Below are 19,771 nucleotides of genomic sequence, written 5' to 3'. Positions count from 1 at the left end.
GGAGAAATGTGGGTAAAAATAGGATTAGAGATGTGGAAAGGTAAAGGGAGAGTGAAATTAACCAAGTACTTATCTCAAAGAGGAAAATGGATTGGACAGGATGATAGTAGAGAGAAAACAAGAAGAAAAAGAAAAAAAAAGACAAGAAAAAATGGAAAAACAAAAATTTAAAATTAAAAAGTGAAACACTTAAAATTATGCAAGTTTAAAGAAGTAGTATTCTGAGAACGGGGATAGGAAGAGAGGAGGTGAGGGATAGAAAGGAGACATGAAAAACTAAAAAATAAAAAATGTTTAAAATATTTTATAGGTATAAAGAGGTAATACTGCTACTAAGGAATTTAAATCTAAGAGGTTTTGAATTGAGTAATAAATTTTTGGATTATGTGTGTACACAACATGGGATAAGGTCTAATAATCAATGTCGGGTATATCTGGGGATGAGCAGAACAGCAATTAAGTCATGCAAAAAAGAACGAAAAAGAAGAAAAAATGAAAACAATGAGAAAGAAAGAAAAAAGGATAAAAAAAAGATTTCAGCCTTCAGGTGATCTATTGAGTGTTTTCCTGTCCTCTTTTGTGAAAATACACACCCCCCTGGCATCAAAGGTAAAAGAACAACTTAAAAGTTGTTATAATACTCCCAACCCAAAGAAGATACCTGATATACTTGATTTAAGTGTTAAGATATAAAATTTGGATTTGTGGAAAAACTGAGTCTCTTTAGTGTCATTTTGGGAAAAGTGAATCAAATATTCATAGCATTCCTAGATAAAGGGAATAAAGTAAACCTCTTTTCATGAGGAGTATTAATGAGAAGAAGAGTAGTTTTTGTCATTAGTTTAGCTTACTTGAAACAGTTTCAAAGTACAGATACTCAAGTATATTTTCTGTGTAATAATCACTGAATTCTAAAATTATTTGTTTTCCTTAGCATTTCCTGTTTGTCCTCATCTTCTATCTCATTTGAGACATACACCTTGTACAAGGGCCTTCTGTAGTCAGTTTACATTTTATAAATAAATAATTTTAGGTTTTTAAAATTATAAATAATTTTAGGTTTTTAAGAATTAGAAAAGCTAATAATAATAATAATCATTTTCTGATGTCCTTCACATTTCTCCACATTTCATTATATTGGTTTCATATGCTATCAGTATATTTATAGGCTATGAAGTATGATTTTGGTTTCAGTTTTTGTGCTGGTATTGGGGCTTGAAATCAGTACATTGGTCTGTCACTCATGCCAGCATTGATGGCGCACATTCCTGTGATTCAGGCTAATCAGGAGGCTGAGATCTGAGGATAAAGGTTCAAATCCATCCTGGCCAGGAGAGATTTTGTTGCTCTTGTCTTCAATTAATGACTAAAAAGCCAAAAGTTGAGTGTGGCTCAAGTGGTAGAGCACCAGGATTGAGCAAAGAAGCTAAAGTGTAGTAATGTGTAGTTCCTAAAGGATAGTTTCCAAGTCCTGATTTTAAGTACCAGTACCAACACACAAGCACACACAAGCACACAAGCACACACACACACACGCACACACACACACACATGTTTTCTTTGTCCCCAAAACACTATGGTTCTCTTTATGTGCCCCTGAAATCCACTTTGCTTTATTTTTCATTCGGTTGGTGATGTTTCCACAGGGAGAGCAAAGAAATGGCTGTTACCTGAGTCTTGGCTGTCTGTGCTTTTGCTGGGATGACCGAGGTCTGCCTTATTGAGCATTGAGTCCCAGAGAAAACTCCATGAAGCACATTGAGGGAAATATATGAGAAGACATTCATTCAGGTAATTCTTCAGTCTATCTTTCTCCTGCCAAGGGTTTTTCTCTCTGTGTAGGGTGAGTTCCTTTTTTTCCACGTAAAGCTGAACATTGTATAGCTTTCTGTGTGTGCCCACATGCAAATAAGGCTTTTGTAAAATATCAGCCATTGAAAACTTGCTCTTTTTTCTCCTCTCACCATTAGTGAGTTTCTTGGCAGCCTTCATTGTTCTGAGAAAAATGGAATGATCTAGAAATTGTCATGGGATGTTTATAGTTGTAAGTTAGAATTTATAGTTCTTTTGCTCTAGTGAATTGAGCAACATCTATGTGAATTTATAGACAGCCTTTAGGGAACTTATTTATATGGTATGGATGAAGTTTTGGATATGATATCTCTATGGAAGTCCAAAGATATCTTTAAATACTTTGTCCAAATTAAACAGAAATTGAAAACACTTAAAATTTTTTTTGTTTTAACCAGAGTCTTCTATTAATTTGGGATGTAGGATTTTTAAGTGCTGGAATCAATTAATTTTCATTTGTAGGAAAAGTGGCAGAAAGGAATATACCTGAAGATACAGTATAAGTTTTCCCTTTTGATGAGTTACGAAGTTTAAGTTTGATTTCAGATAAAGTATTGTGAGAAGTATCAATATACAAATCCAGTTTCTGACATTAATTAGATTAAATTAGTAGGAAAGGTACTTTGTTTGCAGTAACAATTACAATATGCTATATTGAAAAGTGTGTGACCAACATGTTTGTGTAGTTGTGTAGTTAGATATCATTAAGGTGGTGTTATAGATTTTAATAAATTTCTTCAAGCACAAGAAAAAGTGTGAGAGATGTTAGAGTTTTACACAGAGCAGAGAAAATACCAAATGGTCTTCAATAAATGCTCTCATTTTTCCATTCTTTTTTGTGTATGTGCTGGTATTGGAGTTTCAACTTAGGGTCTTGGGTTTTACTTAGCTTTTCCCTTAAGGCTGGTGCCGTACTACTTAATCCATACTACCATTTCCAGTATTTTTGATTTTTATTGGCAATATGAATATCACAGATATTGCTGCTTGCTGCTTGAGATCTCTTCGAATCTGAATCCTCAGATCTCCGCCTCCTATGTAGCTGGGATTACAGGTGTGAGGCACCAGTACTCTGAGAAATGCATTCATTTAGTCATGATATGTGGCAAATCACCACAAATGTATTTGTTTGTCCATTAAATACCAACAATAGTAGGACATAATTTTGGTAGCTTGAGTGTAGTTTGTCTCTAGCAGCTGCTCACTTTCTACCAAGGGCCACCAGGCTATAGTCTCTCATGGAATGTAGGGATCTCTTCCAAGCTTAAGGGATGCCTGGTATGCTTTAGGTTCGGTGGTTGTGAGTCTGTGTTTCTGGTCCCCTATCATACAACCACTTTTGTCAGCTCCTAGACACCTCCATACTTTATTGACAAACATATTCTCCTTACTGTTTGATTCATTCTGTTGACGTCACTGACTTCTAGAAAGGCCTTATTTTGCACTCACTCCTTGGAAGTAACTCACACCCAAATCTTGTGGGAACTAATTACATTTGTAGAATCTCTTTAATTTTGCTGTCTAGCAGGGCATATTGTGGGGTTAGATCCTTCCCAGACTGGAAGATAAAAGATATCCCAAGGTTCTGACTTGTGTATCACCTGATACACATAAAAAGTTATTTATTAGCTGGGCAGGGGTGGCTCATTCCTGTTATCCTAGCTACTCTGGAGGATGAGATCTGAGGCTCCCGGTTCAAAGCCAGCCATGGCAAGAAAGGCTGAGAGACTATTATCTCCCATAAACCACTTAGAAAACTGGAAATGGCACTGTGGCTCAAGTGGTGGAGCACTCGCCTTGAGCTGAAGAGCTGATGGACAGCGCCCAGGCCCAGAGTTGAAGCTCCACGGCTTAAAACCTACGTAGAAAAAGCTATTTACTATTCTAAGTGTCCTCAATTTCAGACACTGGTAATGTTGAGTTATTCTTTGATTTTTAGCCAATGAAGTGTGAAATTTAAGAAAAGGAAAGATAGTTCCTTTGGTGGAGTGGAAAACAATTCAGCAGTTATAGGGAATGAAAGGCAGTTAGGAGTAAAACTGAGGATAGATTCAAGAGCAGTGGCAGTGACTTCAGAGATGGGACAGAGGTAAACATGACAGATATATTTTAAAAAGAGATTATGTGGCTGAGAATGTGGTTTAGTGGTAGAGTGTTTGTCCAGCATGCATGAAGCTCTGGGTTAAATTACATACTACCACATAAAAAGAAAAAGCCATAAGTGGCACTGTGGCTCAAGTCATAGGGTGCTAGTATTGTGCAAAAAAGAAGCTCAGTGACAATGCCCAGGCCCTGAGTTCCTGCCCCACGATTGTCAAAAAATAAAAAGAGAGAACATGTTAATAATGGATGAGAGAGGGATGCAGAGAACAAATTCATCACTGAATTTTTCCTCTATTTCAAAATCAAGACATCATTGCAGAGACAAAAATGGAGCATAAAGATGGTCCAGAGAGAACATATCTTATGGAGAAATACAAGAATTTTACTGCAACTGTCCTGTACAGATAATCCATTAGACATAATTGCGACTCTAAATAGCACAAGAGCTCATTGTAATAGCACAAGTGTTATCTGTAGATTTTGTATGGGTGCTGGTCCTTAACCTTGATAAGAGTCTAGGTGCTATTCCTATTTTTTCCTCGAGAATATTACTGTATTACTTAAGCCACAGCTCCTCTTCTGACATATTTGGTGATTAAGTGGAATAAGCGTGTCATGGACTTTTCTTGACTCACCTGGCTTAACAGTGTTATCTCAAAATCTCAGCATTCTGAAGAGCTAGGATTACAGTTGTGAGCCACTAGCACGCAGAGAACCATTTCTTTTTCAGTGAAAGGAATTAGAATGCAGAATCATCAGAAGGATTCACCCTCAGTACAAAATAAATCATCAAGACCAGTTCACGAATACACACACACACACAAGCACACAAACACACATAAGCTTCTCAGGGGTCTGTATCTCTTTCCCCAAAGGAATAGTATATTCTAAGGGTTAAATTGTGGTGTCACAGGCTCTAATCCCAGATATTGAGAGTTAGAGGTATAGGAGGATGGGGTAATGAGGGTGGCTTGAGTGAAGTTAGCACAAGACTATATGAAAAGCCAACTGAAAAAGAAAAAAAAAATGGTTGGGGGAATGCAGGCACAAATGGTAGCGCATTTGCCTAGTAAGTGTAAGGCTTTCAGTTTATTCCTCAGTTCCATGAAAAAGACAAAAAGAATAGCATCTCAGTCCATTTTGTCATGGTTTAACAAAATCCTTGAAGCTGTATACTTCATACGGAAAAAAGGTCTATTTCAATCACAATAATAGTGGATGCAATGTCTAAATAGCATGCTAGCACATGGGCTATGGCCCCCTAGGTGCATCATATCACAGAGGACCTTGGCATCATGCATGTGCTAGAATGACGATGATGTTAGTCCCTTCAGAGTTGATGAGATGACATTAATCTATTTATGACTGAAACCTCTCTTAAAGGTTCCACCTCCTGACACTGCTACATTGAGAAGTTAAGCTTCAGTGTGAGATTTGATGGTGACAGACCATCAACAGGCTTCTGACAGAGGCAGGTGCGACCATTGGAAGCCGAAGTCATTCATAAACTAGGAACCTTGGACAACTGCTTCAATCTCTTTGATTCTGATATTTTCTGTATTTGGGACCATCTCACAGCTAGGATCCATCGAGTTCATGTCTGTTCCATGTGCCAGCTTGTTATGCTGAGTGTGATATAAGCTGTTAAACAATAGGGAGAACAAGGACGGAGATGGACACAAAAATGGAGGTTTGGCATTCTTCATGACACTTAATTAACATTAATAGAATTTATAGGTAAGTCATTAGAAAGCTGTATGTCATTATACAATACTTACATAGAGCCATGTAATACCTACTGTATGACATGGAAAGATACCTTGTAGAGCAGCCTGTTTACACATAATACAGACAATCCTATGAACACAAAGGATGGGGAAAAAATAAGTTCTGGCCTACAAAATTAATTGTCAACCTCAGAGTCAAAGCACACACCCTGAAAACATTACTGGAAGGAATAGGAGAAACCCTAGTTCTCCTTGGCACAGGCTGAAATTTTCTTAACAGAGACCCAGAAACAGAACAAATCAAAGAAAGGTTGCACAAATGGGGATTGCATGAAAGTGCAGAGCTTGTGCATGGCATAGGACATAGCTGGCAAAATCAATAGAAATCTCGTGGATTAGGAGAAAATCTTCACTAGCCATACAACAAACAAGGGTCCCATATCTAAAACATGCTTGGAACTCAAAAAATTAAATACCCCTACAACAAATCCTCAAATAAACAACTGCCTGATAAATAAGTGGGCTAAAGACTTAAAGAGAAAATTCTCTGAAGAGGAAATAACAATGGCCAATAGCCACATGAAGAAATGTTCAACTTCTCTAGCCATAAAAGAAATGCAAATCAAAACAACATTGAGATTCCACCTTTCCCCTGTTAGAATAGCTATAAATAAGAAATATAATAATAGATGCTGGAAGGGATGTGGCCAAAAGGGAACTCTACTGCATTGTTGGTGGGAGTATAAATTTGTTCAATCACTTTCGAAAACAGTATGGAGGTTCCTCAAAAGATTCCACATAGAGCTCCCCTATGACCCAGCCATCCCACTTTCGGTCATTTACCCAACTGATCACAAATAAGGCCATACTAAAGCTACCAGCACAGCTATGTTTATTGCAACATTATTTAATGGAACCAACCCAGATACCTTTCAGTAGAGGAATGGATCAAGAAAATGTCATATATATATATATATATATATATATATAAATTCTATGCCTCCATCAGAAAAAATGACATCGCCCAATTTGTTAGAAAATGGAAAGTCTTGAGATAAAAATATATTAAGTGAAGTAAGGCATGTCCAGTGAAACATAGGTCCCATGGTTTCCCTTATTTGCAATAACTAGTACATGTCTAGGACAAGCAGAAAAGGTCAAAATCTATGTACATATGACCAGATAAGATGAAGTTAAGTGAAATAAACCTCAAGATAGGGAAGCAAGGAGTTTTTCCTTTCTTGCTATTGTTTCTAACCTATTTATAAGGTATCATGTGATTTTTGGTTGCTTTGTATATTCCTCCCCTATGGTATAAACCCTGTTTTCACTATATTTGATTCTGGTAACCTGCATCTTGTACATATACTTCTCTAATTCGGGGACGGTAAGGGAAAACACAAAATAGTTAATTAAGGATACAGGTTGACCCATTGTAAAAATTTGATGTACAAGACACTACCTTGAAAATGACCTTTACAACTTTGTAAGTGGTAGTTGTTTAGGTGGGAGGGAAGGGATGGTAGGGGAAAAAAAAAGGAGGAGGCAACAATGCTTGATAGGAAATGTACTCATTACCTTGCTCATGTAACTGAAACACCTCTGTACAGTATTTTTATAATAAAACACATTGAAAATTAATTTTATATATGGTAATGGGTCAGTACTAGGACTTGAATTTATGGGCCTTCCACTTACTTTCACACTTCCACCTGGGATCTGTATCTGTGTTTAAGTTTTTATTAATCTTTTTGTAAACGATAAATCTAGTAACACTGTCCCCTAATGTTTGTATGAAATAAGTTTTGGAACTTTTGCAAGGACTTAAGTCTTTTATGTTACATTCATCATTCTACTATCTTTCACTTTCTAATGTTCCTTGGAAGTTAAAGACAGGCTCTCTGTTGCATTTATTAGGAAATGTTTTGCCTGGCCCCAGTCTAATATCCTAGCACCTAAGGAGGCTCAGATGAGGAGAATGTTGGCTTGAAGCAAAAGCAGAGAATTCCATGAAAGTCCATCTCCAAAATTATGTATATTTACGCATATATAATTACATATAACATATTTAATATGTAATATATTTGTGAGATATATACATATGTACATACTATATATCTGCAGAAAATGGGCACACTGAAACAATTGAAGGCACTGATTTAATTTCACTGCTGTCATTCTACTTTAATGATTTCCTTGAATGTCCTGTCCAATATAGATTTGTACATATCAGGCAGGCTGTACCCCATCACATATGAGTGCAAGAATAATAGGGTTTAGCTTATTACATAGTAGCTCATCAGGACAGAGGAAATATTCCTCAACTTGGTTGAGCCAATCTTTATTGTTTGTTCCATACTGTGCCTCTCCTTTGGGTCTGCAGTTTTCAGTTTCAAGATAATATTTTGTTCTTTTGGAGACAAGTGAATGGAGAAATGTATGTGACCTCCAAGACAATTACCTCTATCTGGCTAAAATTCATATATTCAAATGGGAAATGTGCCATCCCCATAGAATACAAATGAGGACTGCCAAACATCAGATGTCTCCATTGCAACCATTGTAATTTCCATGCAGTAATATTTTATAGGGACAAAATTAAGGTACCAAATATGTCCTTCAGCAACTACCCTTGGGAAATCCTCATGCTCATGCTAAAGTCATTGACCTTCACATTGCCTTTGTCATCCAAAACGATGTTATTGGGTTTAATGTCTCAGTGTTCATTTATATATTCATTAAAGTAATGCACAGTACTCTCAATCTGAACAATCTCGTGACTTCGTTCTTGAATAGGTGTTATGATTTTCACATATATGTCAGGAGGTCTCTAGATGGTCAGTTCCACTGCCAGGTATTGATGCTCATCCTTTTCCCTCACCTGGTATGACCTAATCATGTGTGAGTGATGGAAAAACGTAATAATATCCATCTAATTTTTTTATTTTTTTGTGGGTCTTAGAGCTTGAAGTCTGGGCCTAGGCACTGTGGCTGATCTCCTCAGCTTAAGTCTAGAGCTCTACCACTTGAGCGACAGCACCACTTCCAGCTTTTTCTGTTCTTGTGGATGCGAGGCAATCATCTACCACTGATCCACAATCCCGGCCTGTCCATCTCATATTTGATCTGACAATTGTTGAACTCTCCTTTTAGGATTATTTTCATTACCACCTTAGTGTCTATGAGGTGGTGCTAGGCCAACTTTACATATCCATAGCTACCATAGTCAATGATCTCCTCCTTCACACTGTATTGTTCAGGGAAAATCTCCTGCTGTAGCCAATAATCTCCTTCATACTGTCTTGTTCAGTGACAATCTCCTTTTCCTAAGAGCTTGAGGATAATTCAATGTGTTCCCCCATCTTTTGCTAGGATGGCAAGAAGTAAATCTACCTAAATTTAGCTAAGCAAATAACAACACCAGAGCAATAACCAAAAGGAAATACTCAAACCCAAACAAAACATAGCCCCCCTCCAAATAAAAAAAAATACCACACACTCAATGTAGAACTGAGTCCAGCAGGTCACCAGGAAATCTCAGCACTTTAATGGACTGCAGAGACCACCTACAATGGCTGCAATGGACCAATCACAGGTTGGCATGAACCCACTGGCTCTTTTAGTCTTGAGCCTTTAGGACTGTTGCCAAGGTTTCTACAGGTATGCGAGGCGCAATTGCTATAGCCATGGCAGTGTTGCAGGAACTACAAGGGCATCAGCCAATGCCTTCTGTCCTTAGTGGCTGCCAGGTCCTAGTGTTTGATCCCAAAATTTTGTCCTTCAGTACTATCCATGTCCTCATGTGTGATCCTGTTAGAACGCTGGCTATGTGCAGGAGCCAAACATACACCAGTGGCTTCCATTCAACATATGTGCAGGTCTTGGAACTTGCTCCAACAATTTAAAAACAAAGTGAATTCTTATGTATTTTTAGGTGCAGAGGGCACATGACAAAGGGTCCAATTGGAAATTTTCACTAAAGTGGATCCAGATTTTTTTTAACTTGACAATAAAGAGAAAATTCAAAGAATTAGTTAAGGCATATGAGGTTTCCGTATTTGTTGAATTATAACCCCCTTACACAACTGCTTAAAATAACATTAAAGTCTTTATTTGTTATGGACTTTATGTATTGTTGGAAACATACAATAGATCATTTTTGGTCTTTAAAAATCGTAATATCAGAGCCAGCCACTGGTGGCTCACGTCTGCAATCCTAGCTACTCAGGAGGCTGATACCTGAAGATCACGGTTCAAAGCCAGAATATGCAGGAAAGTCCGTGAGACTCTTTTCTCCAATAACCCACCAAAAAACCGGAAGTGGCACTGCGGATCAAGTGGTAGAGTGTTTGCCTTGAGCTGAAGAGCTGAAGGATAGCTCTTAAGCCCAGAGTTCAAGCCCCATGACCAACAAAAAAATAAATAAAAAGTTATAATATCAGTATGCACTTTGGTGTTTTCTTAATGGAATCCAAGATTAGCCCTATAGCTCTTGAGAGGAACTAAAACAATAACACACGTTTGAATAATAACATATAACAATAACATGCGTTTGAAAGAAGGCAGGAAGGATCAGCCTACTGCAAAGTGACTATTGCCAGAATGAATCCCCTATAGAAATACTTTTTTTCCTTTTCAATATTTACTAATAAAATCCATCCTTGTATTAATGGCAATACATTACTACTTTAATATAAATTAAGCACGTTCTCTATTCAACTCAGTAAATTTTGACAACTATTTAATTATGTAATCCTGAGTCCCTTATAAAGTCAATAAGTTGGCACTTTTGTCATTTACCTTAAAATGCAATGTAACTAAGACCAAGAAAGTTTTATAGTTAGGTGGGTCATGAAAGCAGCTGTTTTCTCACTTAAAAATTAAATCCAGTAGGATACTTCATGGAATCCAAAATCTGAACAGCTGCTCTAATTTTTGGATTTTAAAGACCTCATCAATTTACTCAAGATATTCAAGGTCTTTTTCTTTAAATCTAGAATGATTGATGTTAAAAGAATAGTGATATCACTTCAGAATCATCTGATACTGTAGCAAAATGCCTTATGCCATACAGCTCCATGAAACGGGTTATTAACATCTATAAGAGTGAGAGAAAAGAGAGCATCATCCTTTCCAAAGACAGTTTCTTAACAGATAGTTTACATCTGCATTCTTGAAATCCATAAGGCAGTGTGCTGATATGCTCAAAGTGAAGAACAAAGGTTGGAGTAGGGAACTTATGTAATAGAACCTCTGCCTAGAATATTGGAGGTCATCAGCTTGAACTCTCCTACGGCCAAATCCATCAGTATTCCTTTAGAGAAAGAGTTATAGCTGTGTATTTCAATTTCATTGTGATGTTATAAAAAATTCCTTAAGCCGTAAGAAAGCCCCCATTTGACCACAGGTGTGCATTGTAGTAAAAAAGATAAATCAATAAAAGCAAATTCAAGTATTTTGAGACACTTACAAAAGTTCTGGACATCATTTTCTCTTGGGCTGCTGCTGTGCAGGCCCAATATTTGATCTGAAGTGAAACTTGGAATTACAAAAGTTAAAACCCAAAGTCTAGTAACCTGTAAATGCCCTGTGTAACTCCTTAGTTCTCATACCTGACACTGTGACTTAGTGGGAAAGGCAGAGAGCAGATTTCCAGCTATTGCAGACTTCTTCCATAGTGAACAATGAGCTACCAACTTCAGTCATGTGGTTCCAGCACAGACTTGGTTCAGGTCTTTGAACCTGAGTGTAGAAGTTTGACTCTCCATAGTGTGAATTGGAAATTTGGCCTCTTAGTAAGATAGGTTTGGAGGACCTTGGGTAACTGTGGGTAGTCTATTTTTAATAGCTTCTCCTTTGTGCACATTTGGTTTAAATGCAGAGATACATAACTAACTAGTAGGAGTGGTCAACCTAGAGTAGAGCAAGAGAGCCACAGAAGAGGGACAGAGATCAAACTCATGCCGTCTGCCATTTTATGCTGCTTGAATTGACATGTTCTGCATGAATTTTAGTAATTCAAGAATAAAAACTATGGGTTGGGAAGGTGGCTCAGTGGTAGAGTGCCTGCCTTGCATGCATGAGGCCCTGGGTTCCATTCCTCAGCACCATATAAGCAGAAAAGTGCCCGAAAGTGGCTCTGTGGCTCAAGTGGTAGAGATCTAGCTTTGAGGTGAAGAGCTGAGGGACATCGTCCAGGGCCGGAGTTCAAGCCCACGACTTCCCCCTCCAAAAAAAGAATAAAAATTAACATTACATATAGATTTTTTAATTGCCTCTTTGCTTCTGACAAAAATTAAAAGTAAAAATGAATTTAAATGGAAAGGCAGTATGGTAAGAGCAGGGAAAAGTAATGGAGAAATGATTGTGGATAGTTCCTGAAGTCCAATCAGGAGGCTTTATTTACCAACAATGGGAAATAAAATGAAACTATGTAACAAGAGAGGGCCTGCCTGCCTTTTCTCAGCAACAATGCAGCCCTGTCTGCTTTCCTTAGCAACAGCTCTGCCTGTCTTTCCTCATTTATGCCAGAGCCAAAGGGCTCAGTATACCATGACTAAGGGAAGATGTTAGAGCTGTCTTTGTAAGATGAAAAAGAACAAGCCCTGGATCCCTGGATATGTCTGGAAACCAAAACAGAATCACACACGACCTTAAGTCCAACAACATCCTATTGGACACCAAAGGCAATATCAAGGTCAGTGGTTTGAGTCTGAGCATCTGGCTCACCCCGGGCCAATTCCTAACAAATGTATGTGGTGCTGTGCTATTCTATCCTCCTGAAATATTCCTCGAAGGAAGAAATGATGCCAGGTGCAAGGGAGACTGAGATCTGAGGATCAGGGTTCAAAGCCAGCCCAGGTTGGCTCTACCATCTGAGCAGATTCATACTGATACCAAAGACTAATTTGAGGAGGAGATGGCAGAGGACAGAGTTGGCTAGCAAAATAGCTACCACTCTTCTCAAAACAAGCTGCTGAATTTGGGCCTAGGAACAGAGCAGTTCCAGCCAAGAGTGGAGAGCCCTAAGAGATATCAAAGATAACCTCACTTGAAAGCCAGGAGGCTGTTATTGGGATGGGAGAGAATTGTTGGGGGTCTACTAAAAAAAGATTTGTAAGTGGGACCCAAGAATGGAGATCAAAATATAGTTTGCCCAGCAACGCCCTCAGTCTATCCCAGAAGACAGGTGGACCAACTGTCTTAGGATGGATTCCAGACAAGGGGCCCCTTGTACTGCACTGATAAACTGACATTGTAGTTATTAAAGCATATAATTTTTGTGCATTATATCAGTTCCTTGCACATGCAAAACGATTTGAATTATATTTAAATACACCTTAGTCTTTAAAAATGTAGTTTGATTTATTTTATTCTATGTTATTCAAGATGAGTCTCATTATGTAGCCAAGACTGTTCTTAACTTCATAATTCTACTGCCTTGGTACAGATGTGTACCTCCATGTCATCCATCATACTATAATATGCACCTTTTCTTAAGTGTTAATATTTTATTTATCCCTTGGCAGTACTGGGGTTTTGATTCAGAGGCTGCTTGGTAAGCAAGTGCTCTACTCCTGCCCCAGTCCTTGCTCTTCATTTTACTTTAGATGAGCTCTTATTGTGTTATTTCGCTTGGGTCTTTATCAGACTGTGATTGTAATGTATTTTTCTGCTGGGAAGCTGACATCTAACTCAGATAGTTCAAAACCTTTTTGTCTTTTTATAGTTTTAGTAAATATATTTTTTATAATAAAGATGGTACACAGAGTCATTACAATTATATGTCATTTTAAAATTCAAAACCTTATTTTAAAAGAGTTAACATGCATATAATCACTAAAATTTATCTCTAGAAAAAATGACTACCAGAATAAATGTTTTTGGAGGCTGGGTCAGTGGCATTTGTTATTGTTCTCACTTCAGCTCTAGACAATGCTACATAGTTCAAGACCTGCATGGCCTAAATAAAACCAAGTAAAAAGTAAAAAAAAAGATCCTTTAGGGCACAGCTGTGGAAGATTTGAAATACTTTTGTACATTTTACTGACCATTTGTACATTTCTGTGGTGATGAAAGTGATATAGCAATTATGTTAGAATTTGACACATTCTTCTAACATAGCATAGCATTACCACATGATCCAGCAATTCCGTTGCTCATTGTATACCCAAAAGAACTGCAAACAAAAACCAATAGCTCACATGCCAACGATAACATCAGCAATGTTTACAATAGTCAGGAGTTGTAAACACCTGGAGTGTCTATCAGATGAATAGGTTTATAAAACGTGAGGTATGCATAAATGATGACTCATCCACAAAAGGCTGCAATTAATATATATCTGTCATCGATGGACACAAAAATAATCTATTGTGTGAAATATATTGACTAAACCATTTCATAAGAGAAAAATGGAAGATTAAAAGTTTCTGGGGCAGGTCATTGGGGGTGATTAATACTCAATGATTGTGTGGATTCCATCATTATTGAAAAGAAAGTTCACGAACAGAGGTAATGGTTACAAAGTAGTGTGGATATAATTAATATCACTGAATTGTAGTCCTTCCAGGCAATCATAAGGCCCTGTTTTCAACCCCTGCACATCCAAAAAAAGAAATGCCAAATCTTCCTTCTGTTACCTGCCTTGAATGGTCGGTGCTCTTCTACTGTTATGATTGTATTCCTCAGAGGATCTCTGGTGGATCTCTGATGTTTATTCATTCTTTTACATATGACCAATCATTTGAATATTGAGGTTGAGTTTTAAAGGATTTGTGAATTAAAATGAGGGCAGTGGCTGTAGTTTAACTCGAGGCTAAAGAAGGAAGATCCCTATTCAGACAAGGCTGCATAGAAAGGTCATTTCCAAATCACCATACTAGTGCTGAAACTGGAGGGACAATTGCTTGTAAGCATTTACAAGTGAGAGAAAAGTAAGAGATAAGTTTCTGATAACATTAGATTTTGGTCCTGTCAGTTTAGATTTAATATTTGCATGAATTTTAAAAATTTTCCTTTCCCCTTACTTTCAGTATATTATTTTGAAATTTTGTAGTGTGTTCGTGTTTGCTGCATTTAAAAGAAACATAGTTTTCCTTTGCATCATATTAACATTTTTTGTATTACATTGTGTTATTTATTTTTGAAAGTTTTTATGGTTTTTTTTTCTCAATCTAGAGACTGGCCACTGCCTCAGAGATTTTGCTCAGTTCTGCCAACTGAGTCACAGCGCAACTTCCAGCTTCTTTCTTTTTGAAAAGTCTCAGGCAAAGCCCAGCACAACTAAGGAAGTTGAAATCTGATGCTCTTGGTTTGAAGCCAGTCTGAGCAGCAAAGTCTGAGGTTCTTTTATTTTCCATTGGTTGTGGGGCCTGAACTCTAGGCCTAGGCATTGTCCCTCAGCATTCCAGCTTAAGGTTAGCGCTATATCAATTGAGCTGCAACACCATTTCCGGCTTTTTTTGTATATGTGGTTCTGAGGAAACAAATCCACGTCTCATGCATGCAAGGCAAGCACTCAACCACTGAGCCAACTTCCCAGCCGGAGTCTGAGATTCTTATCTCCAATTAATCAACAAAATGCTGGAGTGGTAGGACTCTAGCCTTGAGTAAAACAGGGCAAGTTCAATTCCTCGTACTGGTAATTACATGCACAAGTCTCATGGACATTTGGTAGGTCTAGCTTTGAACTGCAGCCCTTAGATTTCAGCCTCCTGGGTAGCTAGGATTTACAGGCATAAGCAACCAGCCTCTGCCTTATTTTAATATTTTTATCCAGCTCTTCCCTTCAACCTCAATGCTTTTTTATTGCGGTCAGTAGACCTAATCTTTGGGCCTCATTGCTGTTTCTTACCTATTTTTACGGAGGGTAGGGTTTGAACTCTTGGCCTGAGTGCTGTCTTTGAGCTCTTCAGCTTAAGGTGAATGCTCGAGTTCTTCACCCACAGTGTCACTTAAGGTTTTCTGGTGGTTAATTGGACATAAGAGTCTCATGAACTTTCCTTCCCAGGAAGGCTTTGAACAGTGATCTTCATACCTCAGCCTCCTGAGTAGCTAGGATTACAAGACAGAACCACAAGTGTCCTTGTGTTTGTTAGCTTTTTGGCTCAAGGATGATATTTTACAACTTCCACAGCTCAGCTTTTAGCTTTTTTTCTGGCTTATGGACATAAGATTCTAATGTACTTTTCTGTGTAGTCTGGCTACACAGAAAATCTGATCCTCAGATTTCAGATTCCTGAGGTACTCCAATTATACACATGAACCATAAAACCATTGCTCATTTTTAAAATGTTAATATGTTCTTTTTTCCACTTAAATTTTTTTTTTGCATTTTTTTAAAATTTTTATTGTATATGTGCTAGTCATGGGGCTACAAATCAGAGATTGGATACAATGCCAGAGCTTTACCTTCAAGACTAGTGGCTTACCAAATGAGCCAAAGGAAAGCTTGTAGATATACTTGTTTTGTCTTGGTGCTTGAACTAAGGCCCTAGGTGCTGTCCTAAAAAGTGATTACCCAGTTTGCCATTTAAGTCACAGCTCAACTCCATTTTTTTTTAATTCTTGGTAGTTAATAGGAGATGAGCCTTATGCAACGCCCCGAATGAATCAGTTGCCTGAAATCTGAGGATCATGGTTCAAAGCCACCCAGGGCAGGAAAGTCCATGAGACTTTTAGCTCCAATTAATCAATGAAAAGTTGGGAGTGGTGGAGCTCTATCTTTGAACAAAACATTCTCAAGCCATAGGATAGCACACAGATGCACACAGAGAGAAAGCCTTATGGACTTTCTTGTATGGGCTAACTTTGACGGATGCTCCTCAGATTTCATCCTCTATTCATCCTCAATCCGTTTAAAATTTTATTGATCCTGCGGCTTCACCTCTGACTCTGTGACCTATATCTTAGCTTTCACAATCAATGCTGGTGTTTTTAACACCTCTGCTACAGCTCAAGGTTTTGTGCTGTGTAACTGGAGATAAGAGTCTCAAGCAGGTTCCTCCCCTGGCTGACTTGACACTGCAATCCTCACATGTCAGCCTCTTGTGTAGTAAGGATTACACACATGACCAGCAACATTTGGGTCATTTTAAAACTTTAATATGTGCTTGCTTCCACCTCCTTTAATTTTTATTATTTTTTTCATTTTTGCTTGGCCTGGGAGTAGAAATTGAATTTCAGATGCTCTCTCAGTGCATACATGGGACTAACCATAACGTTTGGCATTTGTGGGAAAGTTAATTGGAGAGAAGAGCTATGCCAGATTCAGGAGGCTGAAAATTGAAGAAAGTCCTTAATGCTCTCTTCTCTAATTAACCACTAAAGGCTAACTTGGACTTCCTATCACTGTACAATCACTCACGACTCACTTGGTCATCTACAGACACTTTCTTGTAAATGTCATCCTTTGAAAACATGTACAATTCTATTTGTTCCTCATCTTAAGATCTAAACCTACATAGCGCTGATCTCAATTAGTCATGGAATACCAAAAACGATAGGAAGACAAACCTGAGAGAGAGACATGCAATACAAAAGCAGTGCTTGCTCAGTTCCTCAGCACTCAAAGAGGGGAGGATGTGGAAGGGGGGGAGAACTTCATGAGCCTTTCTACTCTTTATTTTAGCAGTGGGTTTGTGGGAAATGTGTGGTTTTATTTCAACATGAAAATATCTCAATGCATGGCGATCTTGCCTGATGGGTTTATATATTCTGCATAAATGTTATGGAAACTCATACATAACTCTCTTTTCATCCTGCAGTAAAGGTCAAAGCAGCAGCAAATGGAGATGAAAACAGATGATCGCCAGAGTCACAACTTAAGAAGGTTTCAGAGGATGGGGATTTCCCCTTGACTCCTTTTCCACTTTCTTCTGATAGCTCATAACTGTAGGGGTGATGTTGACAGTTGTTTGTAGGAATGTTTGTTTTTCTCCAGATTCAAGTCTTATCTCTGCTTAGTTTGCTTCTCTATACAGTATTTGACTTGCTCAGCTCCTGCCTGATTGCATCAACGAACTCCTCTTTCAGCTTGGTTAGTTCTTTTCTCATCTCATCTAAAATATCCTGCTTCAGTCTGTCACAGTCAAGGCTTTCTGTCTGGACCCGGTCAGCACTGGGCTGGGACAAGGGTGTGGACTTATAATGGCTCATAGGACCTGTTGTCAAAAACAATCTGATTTTTCCTTGGAGAATCTCATCTGGAGATGACGGGTGACTTGCTGCCATTCATTGTATTTGTTCTTTCCCAAGGTTTCCTGGTTGGTTCAGGTGTACTTGTTGATGAGACCTTAGAAGTTACAGGTTCTGATTCTTCATTTTTTGCTTCTATTGTTGATCCCTTTTCGTCCATTCTCCTCCTTCTGGCCATCAGGAGAGTCATTTCCTCCATTAAGCTGCTACCTGCCAAGGGAACGGGTCCATTTCCACCACCCATGTCTGTTTTAGCTGGCACGGAGTTCACATCTGTGAACACCGTGCAAAGAGGCATCTTCCACCCGTGACAATTTCCTAAGCTTGGCTCCAGCAATCACAGCTGCAAGTCCAGTTAAAGGACGATTATCTTCTGAAAAGGATCCTTAAAAAAAAATCCGGATGCAGGAAGGGAGGGGCAGGAGGTGGTACAGGAGAGGGGCTTGATTAGGAAGAGGGCGTGGGGGAGGAGGGCCAGAGGATAGCAGTGGGGGTGAAGGAGGAGGTTCTGGGGGAGGAGAGAATACAGAGCCCTGGGCTGGACCTGGTGGGAGTGTTGGAGGAGATGGAGGTGCAGGTGGTCCCAAAATAACACCCTGCGGGGCTGGAGCCTCTGACAGCTGAGAGGCTTCCTGAAAGCCTGGCTCAGAAGCAGAGGGGTCTCCCAGCTCAGAGTTTACAGGGGCCTCCACAAAGGCAGAGGTGGCATTACTCGGCACTCTGCTCTCTTGACCCCATTCCACTTGCTCCAGGTGCTCCATCTGCTCCCGCTCCAGCTGCTCCACCTCTCTCTTTCCAACCTCTCTCCAGCCTCTCTCTCTCTACCTTTCTCTCTCTGGTCTTTCCCTCTCCATTCTTTCTCTCTCCAGCCTGTCCCTCTCCAGCTCCTTCTGACGTTTCTGTTCTTGCAGTTGTCTTCTTTGGATGTCCAACTCTTCTTGGGATGGGCCATTTTGAACTTGATCAGGCAGTTGTGAATTTTATCTAGGCAATTTTGGTCCTGCCTCCTGTGAATTCAGCACTTCTAAGGCATGCATCATTGCACTTGCGAAGACATTAGCATCCTCTTTGCTGCCATAGTTAAGACTGTACACCTGCCTGGCATCTCGCCACTGGTGGAAGGTCTGTGTTGCTTGATTATACTTTAATCCTTTGGGGATGGCACAGCTGATCACCAACTGATGATCCTGGATCTTCCTGCCCAGCACTCTGAATGTGTTGTTGCCTGTATGGTGATAGATATGAACTCTGCTGAACCCAGTTGAACCACAGCTGGCACCCACTTTTATTGGCATCATCACAAACCAATGCAGCAGCTCTTCCCTGACAGATACTCTGTTCACTCATTGAGCCGGCGGGCCTGATGGATGCGGCACTGGAGTGAGCTCCTCTGGGACGGCAGGGTTGGCTCATTCAGTGCTTCTCTGCTACACTGGCGGCCAGCTACTCCATCACCTGCTGTCGCGCCGGCCAGGCCTGGGTTGCAGGGTAGGTGGGCCGCTTTGGCTGCCTGCTGCTGCCGCTGCTCCTGCACAGGCCCCTGAGGACCGCGAGGACCAAGAAGACTGCAGCCGTCCCAGCCATGGGAGGAGAGTGGGGCGTGCCACTAGGCGCTGGTGCAGGATGTGTGGAACACTCAGGCTCTGCCCTCGCCCTCGCCCTCCCCTACCGCTGTCGCCCTCCCCCTTTCTTCCCCTGTATAAGTAAACTTTTATATCTTACAAAAATAACTTTTAGCTGGGGACTGGTGGCTCATGCCTGTATCCTACTCAAGAGGCTGACATCGAGGATCACAGTTTGAAGCTAACATAGGTAGAAAAGTGGGTGAAATTCTTATCTCCACTACACTACCAAATATACTAGAAGTGTGGCTATGACTTAAGTAGTAAAGT

At 39.4% G+C, this 19,771-nt stretch overlaps 1 pseudogene; it reads right to left on the bottom strand.

Annotated features, from left to right (window-relative positions):
• Positions 1–14,644: 14,644 nt before the first annotated feature.
• On the bottom strand, positions 14,645–19,226 carry LOC122125998 (annotated as a pseudogene).
• Positions 19,227–19,771: the final 545 nt, after the last annotated feature.

Source organism: Dipodomys spectabilis, unplaced genomic scaffold (assembly GCF_019054845.1).
Source record: "Dipodomys spectabilis isolate Male_0828 unplaced genomic scaffold, ASM1905484v1 ptg000270l, whole genome shotgun sequence".
Taxonomy (NCBI): domain Eukaryota; kingdom Metazoa; phylum Chordata; class Mammalia; order Rodentia; family Heteromyidae; genus Dipodomys; species Dipodomys spectabilis.
This window is presented reverse-complemented; position numbering and strand designations above follow the sequence as displayed.